Genomic DNA, 11,014 nt, shown 5'->3' on the forward strand with positions numbered 1-11,014 from the left:
CTCACCTTGACCCATTTTGCTCCACAGTCTAGAGGAATGATACCAATGCAAATCAGTCTAAGAAATAATCTTATGTGATTAGAGCAGGAATGAGTGCTTTTGCAGAAGAAATGAGTATCATAGATAATGGCTTGTGGTAAAATAATGAATTTGGCAGACTGATTGGAATGGCCACACCTGGTCTATCCTGAGTGACTATGCTGCTGATGTCAGCAGAGGACCACTCTCAATCGAGTTTGAAGGACCTCCCCTTTCTGGGGGAGGGAGAGTAAATTCTTGCTGAGGGAGCTCACTTTCCTTCTGGTTGGTGAGCTGGGGAGTGGACAAGAGAGATTTTTCTGGGCAGTTTGTCCTGTGGGGCCCAGGCTGCATAGCTATTTCCTATTGAAGCTACAGACAGCAGGTGGTGAGTTAATACACTAGCCCAGCTCTTTGAATTAGCTGAGCTGGAAGCGAGTTTGGGGACTGTATAGGCTTTTGTTAGAGTTAGGGGGAGTTATTGATTTTTCTTTTCCTATATTCCCTATCTTTGATTTTATTATTTTCCACCTTTACTGTGTATTTTATTCCCATTAATAAAACCTGATTCATTTGTGGAAAAGAGGCTGTTAAACTCCTTCCTTATTGGCCCTGGGAGAAATATCTAAAAAGGCAGTTCGTAGGGGAGGAAGTTTTGAACCTAGAGGTCTTCATTATTTTCTGAACCCCAATATTATGGTGAGCCACCCAATTAACTCTCTAACCTATTAAATTTGGCCCCCACAGGGTCATATACAAGCCAAGCCATCAATTGGCTTCCTCTCATGACTGAAGGTTTGCCAAGGCTGTCAGAATGCTCTGGATCTGGGACTCTATACATTGGCACATGGAGACAAAGCCCTATTTGCCCTACTCTAGTTATGACAATGGACCCTAAGGACTTGCTACTCATAGGGCTTAGTCCAATGTCTACATTTTTCTTTGCCTCAGTTTTTTATAATATAAAATTAAGAGGTGGTAATATATAAGCAAGGTGGTTAGGGGTCACAGTGGAGAGAGTGGCAAGCCTAGAGTCAGGAAGATTCATCTTTGTGAGTTCAAATCTGACCCCAGACACTTACTAGTTGTATGACCATGGACAAGTCACTTAACCCAGTTTCCTTCAATTCCTCATCTGCAAAATGAGCTGGAGAAGAAAATGGCAAAGCACTCCAGTATATCTGCCAAGAAAAATCCAAATGGGGCCACAAAGAGCTGGCTGAACAACAAATAACAGTGAAAACCTCTGAAAACCCTTCAATCTTTATGTCATCATTCTATGACATGTGATCAGCCCAGATGACACTGGCAGTGACAGAGGTAGATAGTGCCACTGACTTAAAATTCAGTGACTTTCCCAAGATATCATCATGCTCCAAGATGTTTGTGTGAGATCTGAGAGGAAACCTTTGACTGAGAGTGCAAGCAGTAAAGGTTTCCTGGATGTTGTGGCATTTTATATGCATATTAAAAAATGGTAGAATTATAATGGTCAATGTTGGCACAGGGAAGAGAGCAAGTACTGAGTAAGTGCATGGAAGTAAGAAAACATGAAGTGGGTTTAGGAGGCAGACAGTAGTCTAGTTCATCTGAAGGAAGGAAAAGGCGAAGGCAAGTTTTGGAGGGCATTGACTACCAGGGTTAGGAGTCCTGAACTTCCTTTGGTAGGTGATAGGGGAGTCACAAACAATATTTTGAGTACAGTAAGTGTCATAATCAGGCAGTAATTCCCAGGTAGTTCCACTATCCATGTATTCTAGAGTAAGGGTGGGAGTCAATCAATGAATCAACTAAATACTATGCCCTGATAACTTTGTCAGGTGAGAAGACCTATATTGAATGAATCAATTAATCAAAAGCTTTCAACTAGAAAACAAGAGGCTATATATTTGAATTTATTGAGGAGACTTCATCAAACCCTATGGGGTTTTTATTTTTTAAAAAAAGAACATGCCAGTTTGGAATTGGGCAATTAAGCATCTGGCAGCTCAGAGGTAGAAACTGTTCCAGTCAAGCTCCTGAGCATTTTCTTGCTGGTAGTGGGCAGTGGGAGAGATTGACCTTGTGAAATTTGGAAGGTCAGAAGATTTGGACACTGCCATTGATGTCCCAGCAGATCTCTGAGACAGAAGTACCTGTTGGCAGTGTTGGCACTGGGAGAAAAGGATAAAGTAAACAAAATAAACAAAATCGAATTTGAGTCTATAGAAAACCAGAATCCCAGCAAAATATTATAACGTGACTAAGGAGAACTTCATGAAGTACTGCATGAAGAGAGCAAAAGGACCATGAGCAATCCAGAGCTGCGATTTACCCCTTTGTCATATGTGTTCATGAAATTTAAGCCCACTTTACCATGGGCTCTATGTACTTGTGAGAAGTTATGCCCCATTCTTAAGGGGAGAGGAGGGTTATGTAACAATTGTTCTTACTATATCAACTTAGTAACTACCTCCTTCTGAAAGCTAAAGTACCTAGATGACTAATATATATCAAACAATAACACTGAAGGGAGGCACAGTGGTGGGGACTTATGATGTATAGCAATAGACAGTCATGGGGGCAGCTACATGGCACAGTAGATAAAGCACTGACTTTGGATTCAGGAGGACCTGAGTTCAAATCCAGCCTCAGACAGTTGCCACTTAACTAGCTGTGTGACCCTGGGCAAGGCACTTAACCCTCATTGCCCTGCAAAAAAAATAGTCATGCCTTGAGTCCAGAGTTCATTCTAGAGCTCCAAGATATGTGGGTTCTCTTGGAAGCACCAAGACTGGGACTAATTAGGGCAAGTCAGAAAGTTGGTTCATTTGAAGCTTAGAGCTGTCCTGTTTTCATGGTGCTGTAACGTTGAAATTTGGGGCCGCACCATTCTTTGAGAGGAGACAATGAACCAAAAGGCAGATTTGCTGAGTAATTCTCAGCCTGGAATCATGCTTTCTGTGAAAATTAGAAATAATTTCACACTACCAAATTGAGAAAAGGAATGTGGCAATATATTTTTCTGGGCCAGGGTCAGGTATTAATTTCACTCAAGGAATTTCTGCTTCTAATGAAAAATAGATTTTTTTTGGAGTAGAAAAAAAATCCCTTTTCCCTGAGAGGCAGCCGCTGGCTCATATTTTCCTGAATGTCACAGACAAAGTCCATGGATTAGCAAATCCTGAAGATTTCCTGGGAAATGTCATATTCTCTGTATCCCTTCTCAGGGTTAGCCCTGGCAAAGTTGGGGAGAGCTCATAGGCCAAGATGTCTTAAGGCCAGCCGATTCTTTCTGTATTCTAATCCTAATGCCCTCAAGAGAGCCACTGGGCAGGTGGCAGAGGGGAAAGAGCGTGGCTCAACATACAGGGCTTCTTAACCTCTTTTGTGCCAGGGTCCCTTCTGCCATTTGGTGAAGCCTTATGGACCCCTTCAAAGAATCATGTTTTAAATAGTTGAAGGAAATGTTGAAATTTCAGTTGAATGTTAGGCTTTTTGTTTTGTTTGTTTTAAATTTTCCCATCCAAGTACATAGACCTAATGAAACCTTTACACAGACCTTTTGGGGTTAGAGTTTGTGGTCTCTTTGGAAGTTTTAAAACTCTAGCTTAAGAGTCCCTACCCTAGAGTCAAAATTGTTATTCAGTCATATCCAACCTTATCTGACCCCATGGACTTCATCCGTTGAGTTTTTTTTGGAAAAGATACTGGAGTGGTTTGACATTTCCTCTCCAGTGTATCTCCATTTTTAACAGATGAGGAACTGAGGCAAACATGGTTAAGTGACTTGCCAAGGGTCACATGAGCTAGTAAGTGTCTGAAACCATATTTGAACTCAAGAAAATGAATCTTCTGGACTCTGTCCCAGTATTCGATCACTATGGCGCCACCTAGCTGCCCTTGTTCTATAGTACCACCTGAATTTCTTGAACTCAGATCTTGCTGACTCTAGGCTATCCACTGCACCACTTGGTTGTAGTCAAATCCTGCCCAGGATTACTATCAATGTCACTTTGAGCTAATTACTTCATCTCCCTGGGGCTCAGGTACGAGAAGAGGATGCTGGACTAAGTCGTCTTTGAGGTTCCTTCTGTTCCCGAGGTCTCTCTAAGGTTGACTGGATTTAGAGTAAAGAGAGCTGAATTCTGCTTTGCTGCATAGTAACCTAAGTGACCCTCAGGCAGACCTTGTAGCCTCAGTTTCTCCTATATAAAAAAGGAGGGGGGCAGCTAGGGTGGCGCAGTGGATAGAGCACTGGCCCTGGAGTCAGGAGTACCTGATTCAAATCCGTCCTCAGACACTTAACACTTACTAGCTGTGTGACCCTGGGCAAGTCACGTAACCCCAAATGCCTCACTAAAAAAAAAAATAAAAAAAAAAGAAAAAAGGAGGGAATTGGATCATAAGACCTATGCTCTCTGCCAGATCTAAACCCATTGATTGCATAAACTTCAGAATACTCAGTGTCTCATCTTCCAAAAGAGCCACTTACTGGGTCACTCTTGCTGTATGTGCCTTGCCCTTGCTGTTGGTTGCCAAGGGTCTGCTCCCATAGCATAATCATTATTCTAATGTGCTGCCATCCTCAGACACATGAGAATTCCAATAGGATCAGGGTCCAAGAAACTCAGCATTGGAAGGGACCTTGGTGGCCACCCTATACCCAGAAAAGAATCCCCACAACAGCACACATGGCTGACAGAGCCCTCCAGTCGTGGTTCGAGGATGTCCAAGGAGTGGGCCTTCTTCACCTCCTGAGGTAACCCATTCAGCTTTTTAATACCCCTAAATTATTGGGAAGGTTTTCCTCACATTAAGCTCATATTTGCCTCTGCTAGCCCCACTTCCTGTTTCAGGTCCATTCTCTGGGGTCAAGCAAACGATTCTAGTTCTTGTCCTCTCTCATGACAGGTCCTTCAACTATCTTAAGACCTCATCATTCTAGCACCTCCCCTCTAAATAAAAGAGGGTAACAGTTACATAATATAGAGTAGAAGCGGCAAAGGACCTCAGAAGTTATCTTGTCCAATCGCCCCTTTTTACAGCTGAGAAAACAGAAGCCCAGGTGGCTAAATATAGTATGATCAGTAGCTGGAGTTGGAACCCAACCCCTCAGATTCCAGTCTGTCTTCTCTTTGCTGAATCACATTGGCTCCAGGAAGCCACAGTACCCCACCAGTGATTGCTCTGGCTCCTACTGGTTTGTTGTCCCCCACACTTGGACCCTGTGCTCTCCTGGAAACTATCTCTTGGATCAGCTGATGATCCTGACTACCATGGCATTTCTAAGCTTAACACGCCAATCTTTGCACCTCTTCGTGCCACTTCTCTCTCTGATCCTTGTGTCTTTTGGCTCTTGGCACTGCATTCCATTTCCCTCCTCTGGAAGCTGATTCATACACTGCTGTCTGTGAATGAGGCTCTGGTCAAATCCCCCCTTTTTTTTTTTAACCTTGCTGGTGGCCTGGAACAGAATCTTTTCTCCAGGCTTCCCCTCTCTACTCTAATAACCATTTTTCTCCACTTGAAAATAATTTGTTAGGGTCATTGATGCTGAAAGCAAGAAGGTTTTTTTAGTTGTGCTTTGACCTTACATATGGGAAGGTTTATAACTTAAAAGGAAACCCAGAGACACACAGAGAAAGGCAAGGGTCACAAGAACTTCCAACCAGAGAGGGTCACTACATGTCGTACAGCTACAGTAGGAGGGAAAAGGGGATGCACTGAGAGTCCTTGTGTGAGACCATACCTTGGCATTTTGTTCCAGTTATGACACTTGGGTACCTCTTCTACACCAGGATGGGAGATGATTGGGGACTATTTGTCTTCTCTACCAGGAAAGCCCAGAAACCCCATTAGTCCCACTCACTAGAAGGGGAGGGTGGGAGATAAACCACCCTTCCTGTCCTTGGGTCCTCTACCTATTGGAACAGCTTCACTGAGACCCGTTACCTGAAGCAATGGAGAAACCAGACAAGGTTTTTTTTTTTTTTTTTTAAAGTGAGGCAATTGGGGTTAAGTGACTTGCCCAAGGTCACACAGCTAGTAAGTGTTAAGTGTCTGAGGCTGGATTTTAACTCAGGTACTCCTGACTCCAGGGCCAGTGTTCTATTCACTGCGCCACCTAGCTGCCCCCAGACAAGGTTTAATAGGTAGATATTGTACCTTGCTCTGGTTCAGGCACAATTGATTTCTTATCTCTGACTTCATATGTAGGAAAACTCCAATTAGCAATGTTTCATGGGATGTAGACATTCCTGGTATAACCTGGTACTTGATTATGAGGGTTTGGAGGTTTGTTTAGATCCTAGCTTCTTCTTTTTTTTTTTTTTTGGTTGTTGTCTTTTGCAGTGCAATGAGGGTTAAGTAACTTGCCCAGGGTCACACAGCTACTAGGTGTCAAATGTCTGAGGCTGGATTTGAATTCAGGTCCTCCTGAATCCAGGGCTGGTGCTTTATCCACTGCACCACTGAGCAGCCCCCTAGATGCTAGCTTTTTAAACTGTGGATCACAACCTTATATGGGGTCTTGAATTTGCACATGAGGGTCGAAAAAAATTTGGCAACAGTAAAAGGTTATGTATGCCTATTTTATATATCTATATACCTGGGGTTATGTAAAAATTTCTCAGGTGAAAATGACTGGTGAGTGGAAAAAGTTTAAGAAGCCCTGGTTATAATTCATCTAATGAATGTGAAACAAATACAACAGTAGCAGGCAACAACAGCAACAGCAACGAGAACAACAACAATGCCGCAGGAATAGGAGGGGGGCACTCACTTGAGTCTCTGTCACTCAGCTTTGGAATTTGATGGGAGTCCTGGTCCAGTTCTTCCCTTTCTCCTTCCACCAGGTGCATCCTTCTCTACATTTAGCATCTTGGGCTCCACCCCAACAGAGTGGAGTGAGAGAACAATAGAAAGTGCAGCATGACTCAACAGAGCCCATCTCTTCTTGCCAGACTACTACTAGTTATTTTTTACTTCTATGGAAGAAGACCCAGATCCAGGTTTGTCCCACTTTGGGAAGTTCATAAATCAGGAATCAGTATCAACAAGATTCTCTCTCATTTATCTCAGCATCCCTGAGCCAGGAGGGTCTTAGCCTCTGTCCCTTTATCTTTCATCCTTTGTCAGCCACTGTGCCCCCTTTATTTGCATTTCCCTGTTAACCAATGATCAGGCCTTTAAACCAGAGCAAGTATGATTGATAATATCTGTATCTAAATAGGCCATGGAACTAATTATGACAGAAAGTATAAGCAAACTTTAAGGAATAGGAAAGCTTTGGAATAAACATCTGCTGTCATGAACCACAAGAAGGGTGGGTCAGGGAAAGAGAAACAAGGCCTGTTGATGTCCTTATTAGATCTCCTGAAGAGAAGATTCCACAAGCGTACACATCTTCAGTCACATTCTTCCACAGGGTCCTCTACGGTAGAAACTGGCCTGCCTCTCTAACCACCTCTATACCCACACTTCATTTCTCTCCTCTCTCCCCATTTCCTAGGTCATCATCACTCTGCCTTTGTCTTGCCACTGGACTCCCATGATTCTGGAGGAGAGAGTGAGGCTGGTGACTTGGCACAGCTCTGACTCACTTAAATCCAATTCACCTTGCAAGTCAAGATATCACTCTTTGATTTAATTTGTCCTGTTCAAGAATGAAGGATAAACAACAACAATGGTCTCTCCCATGTGTGATGCTCCTTTAACAATGTCCAACATGCTCTAAATTGAAACCCAGCTGCTGTGCCCAATCATTATGGTAATTTGTTCATAAGATCAAAGATTTAGGCCTGAAAGAGATTCTTAAAGGTCATTGAGTTTAAAACTTTAATTGATAATTTGAAACTGAATCACAGAGAGGTTAAGTCACTTGCCCAGGGTCCTTCAGCTCATATATGTCTAAGATAGGATTTAACTCATTTTTTCCTGACTCTAAGTTTAGTAACCTCATCCATCTGCTTTACTGCTTCTCAGAGTTCCCGAATGTCCCCAGGTAGCTGCCTATCAAAATGCAAGCCTGGGCTTGTCAAATTTTAAGTGTAGAGGAATTCTGTCCAACCCTTATGCTCATGGCATTTCCTCCCTCCAAGAAGGAGCTTGGCAAGCCAAGAATTTTGTCTGGCCTGAAGAATTTATTTACAAGAGCGAATTTTTTTTTCATGTCCAAAGATAACCAAGTTACCTAGTGTAACTAGGATAAAAGATTTTAAGAATAGGAGATTGCAGAAAAAGCAAACGATGCAAGCCAGGAGGAAGGGGAAGAACCTCCTTTAAGACTGAAATATTTCAATGGGTCTATGTTCTCACTAATTCAGAAATTCTGTCCAAATGATGCAGGTTACACCTGTCCATGCCAGTCCATACTTGGGGACTCTTGCCCATATCCCTTCCATAAACTTTTCAAACCAGAAGGTTGAGTTGTTTTTTTGAATTCATATACCTTCTGCTGCCTCTTACTAGCTATGTGACTTTTTCTCTCTGGGCCTCTATTTCCTTATCTGTAAAAAGGAAAGTTAAAAAAACCATATAGGATCCTTTCCAGTTTTAGATAATGTGATTTTGTTTGTAAGAAATTTGAACTCTGCAAGCCTCAGTTTCTTCATGGAGTTATTATTTGTACCACTTGCTTTATAGGATTGTTGTGAGTGAAATGTTTTGTCAACTGGAGTGTTATATAGAAATGTGAACTGTCATCATCTTTCATCATTTATTCAACAATATTATTGGGGGTAGACGTGACAATGATAGCTGGCAAGAAAGGAAGGCTGACCTCTCATTTCTTGTTTTCATTCTGTTTTCTCCATCAAGATATATGACTCTGACATTAGAATGATAGGACAACTGTGACTAATGGGAAATTGATATACTACATAATTACAGATGACTCATAAGCAAATAGCTAGTTGCCATTCATGTATTTGAGTCAGCCTGTCACAGATGACATACAACCTTGGCTAGTGAAAGGACTAATCTTGAACCACTGTCAGAGAGATTGGAAATATCATGGAAAATGGAAGAGCAATCTAGAAGATCAGAGGACATTTATATTCTGTTATTCTCAAAAAAGAGAGAGAAAAAGATTTGCAAAATGTAGCCACGTGAATTTGAATCAATTCTTGGTAAAATTCTAAAGTGATCATTAAAGAGATAGTTGGTTAACATTCAGAAAGGAAGTAGTGATTGCAAAATACCAGCCTGTTTCCATCAAACCACAGCTCATGTTAACTCAATTTCCTTTCTTAACAGGATTACTAAACTAGTAGATTAGGAGAATACTATGGATAAATTCACACTAGGTTTGGGCAAGGGTTTTCTTTCTTTTCTTCTTCTCTTCTTTACAAAAGTATCTCACACTACCCAGGTGGTGAAGAATGAGAGATGCCAATAATTTCTATCTATTTAAGTGAATTCATAACTGGTTGACTGGCAGAACTCAAAATGTTTGTCTGAGGTCACTAATGTAGTACCACAGAGATCTGTCCTTGGCGTGTTTCTGTTTCACATTCTTATCAGTGACTTGGATAAAATCATAGGTGGCATGTTAATCAAATATATAGATAAACACAAAGCTGGGGGGGATAGCCTACACACTGGATAATGGACTTTGTATTAAAAAAATCTAAACAGACTAGAGCATTGGACTGAATTTAACAAGATGAAATTAAAGAAGGATAATTGTGAAACCTTGCACTTAAGTTACAGAAAAAAAAAATGAATTACACCAAAATAGATTTTTGTTTGTTTTTTTGCTGGGCAATGAGGTTAAGTGACTTGCCAAGGTCACACCAGCTAATAGAGTTTCAGTGTCTGAGGCTGGATTTGAACTTCAGGTACTCATGAATCCAGGGGCAGTGCTTTTATCCACTGTGCCACCTAGCTTGCCCCCCCCATAAGATTTTAAGGGACTGGTTTAAGAAACATATTAATGTGTTCTTAAAAAAAAAAAGAAAGGGAAGGGGAATAAAATTTACATAGTGCTTATTATGTGCTAGGTATTGTGCTTTCATAAATATTGTCTAAGGAATTTAGTGAACTACAACTTAGCCTAAGCACACCAGGTGATTTGCAGTGATAATAGGAATGTGATTCTAGGATAAATTAGGAGAAATAGGAAGGTAACAGTCCCACTGTACTTACTCTCACTATACTCCATCTGGAGTATTGTGTTCAGCTCTACTTAACTATTGTTAAAAAAGAACATTGATAAACTGGGAGAATGTTTAGAGCAAAACTTCTTAAACTTTGGGATGGTAAACACCAGCCTTGGATTCAGGAGGACCTGAATTCAAATCTGACCTCAGACACTTGACACTTACTAGCTGTGTGACCCTGGGCAAGTCACTTAATCCCCATTGCCCTGCAAAAAAAAAAAAAAGAAAAAAAAGAGTCTTACTGGAATCCTGAAATCAAAGCCTGATGGGATAACACATTTAAAGTGAAAAACATACATCAGGGAAGTATAAAATATACAATTGTTGGTTATAAAGTATCCTAATGAAAAAGGCCTATGATATTAATAATATCACAGGTCCCATAATCCTAAAGCAGTTATGCAAAGATGGACACTTCATTAAAACGGAGGAAGAGAAAGTGATAGACATTCTCAGAGTAATATGACAAATAGGTTAAAATCATAACTAAATACTCTTGGGGACAAGCCAATATCACTTTACTATAGAAAAGACTAAAGACAGTCAATTGGTATGTGACATGGTATTTGTTGATTCATCTGAAAGGATTTACTTCTAGATGTAGCCTATGAAATGACTAAGATCCAAGAGTGAAATCAGTCTTCCATGGTAACATTTGTGTGAACTCTACCATGTGATATGCCAACAAAGAAACATGGAATATAGGGTTAATCATGGGTGATTTGTTTACAGAGGGGTTTATGATAGTGAATCTGGATCATGTCCCTAACACCCTAAATTAGAGATGGATTACCCTAAAGAATCCATACTTAATGATCAAAGTAAATGATGCAAGCAAATGACAGAAAACTGGT

This window comes from Dromiciops gliroides, chromosome 2, assembly GCF_019393635.1.
Source record: "Dromiciops gliroides isolate mDroGli1 chromosome 2, mDroGli1.pri, whole genome shotgun sequence".
Lineage (NCBI taxonomy): Eukaryota > Metazoa > Chordata > Mammalia > Microbiotheria > Microbiotheriidae > Dromiciops > Dromiciops gliroides.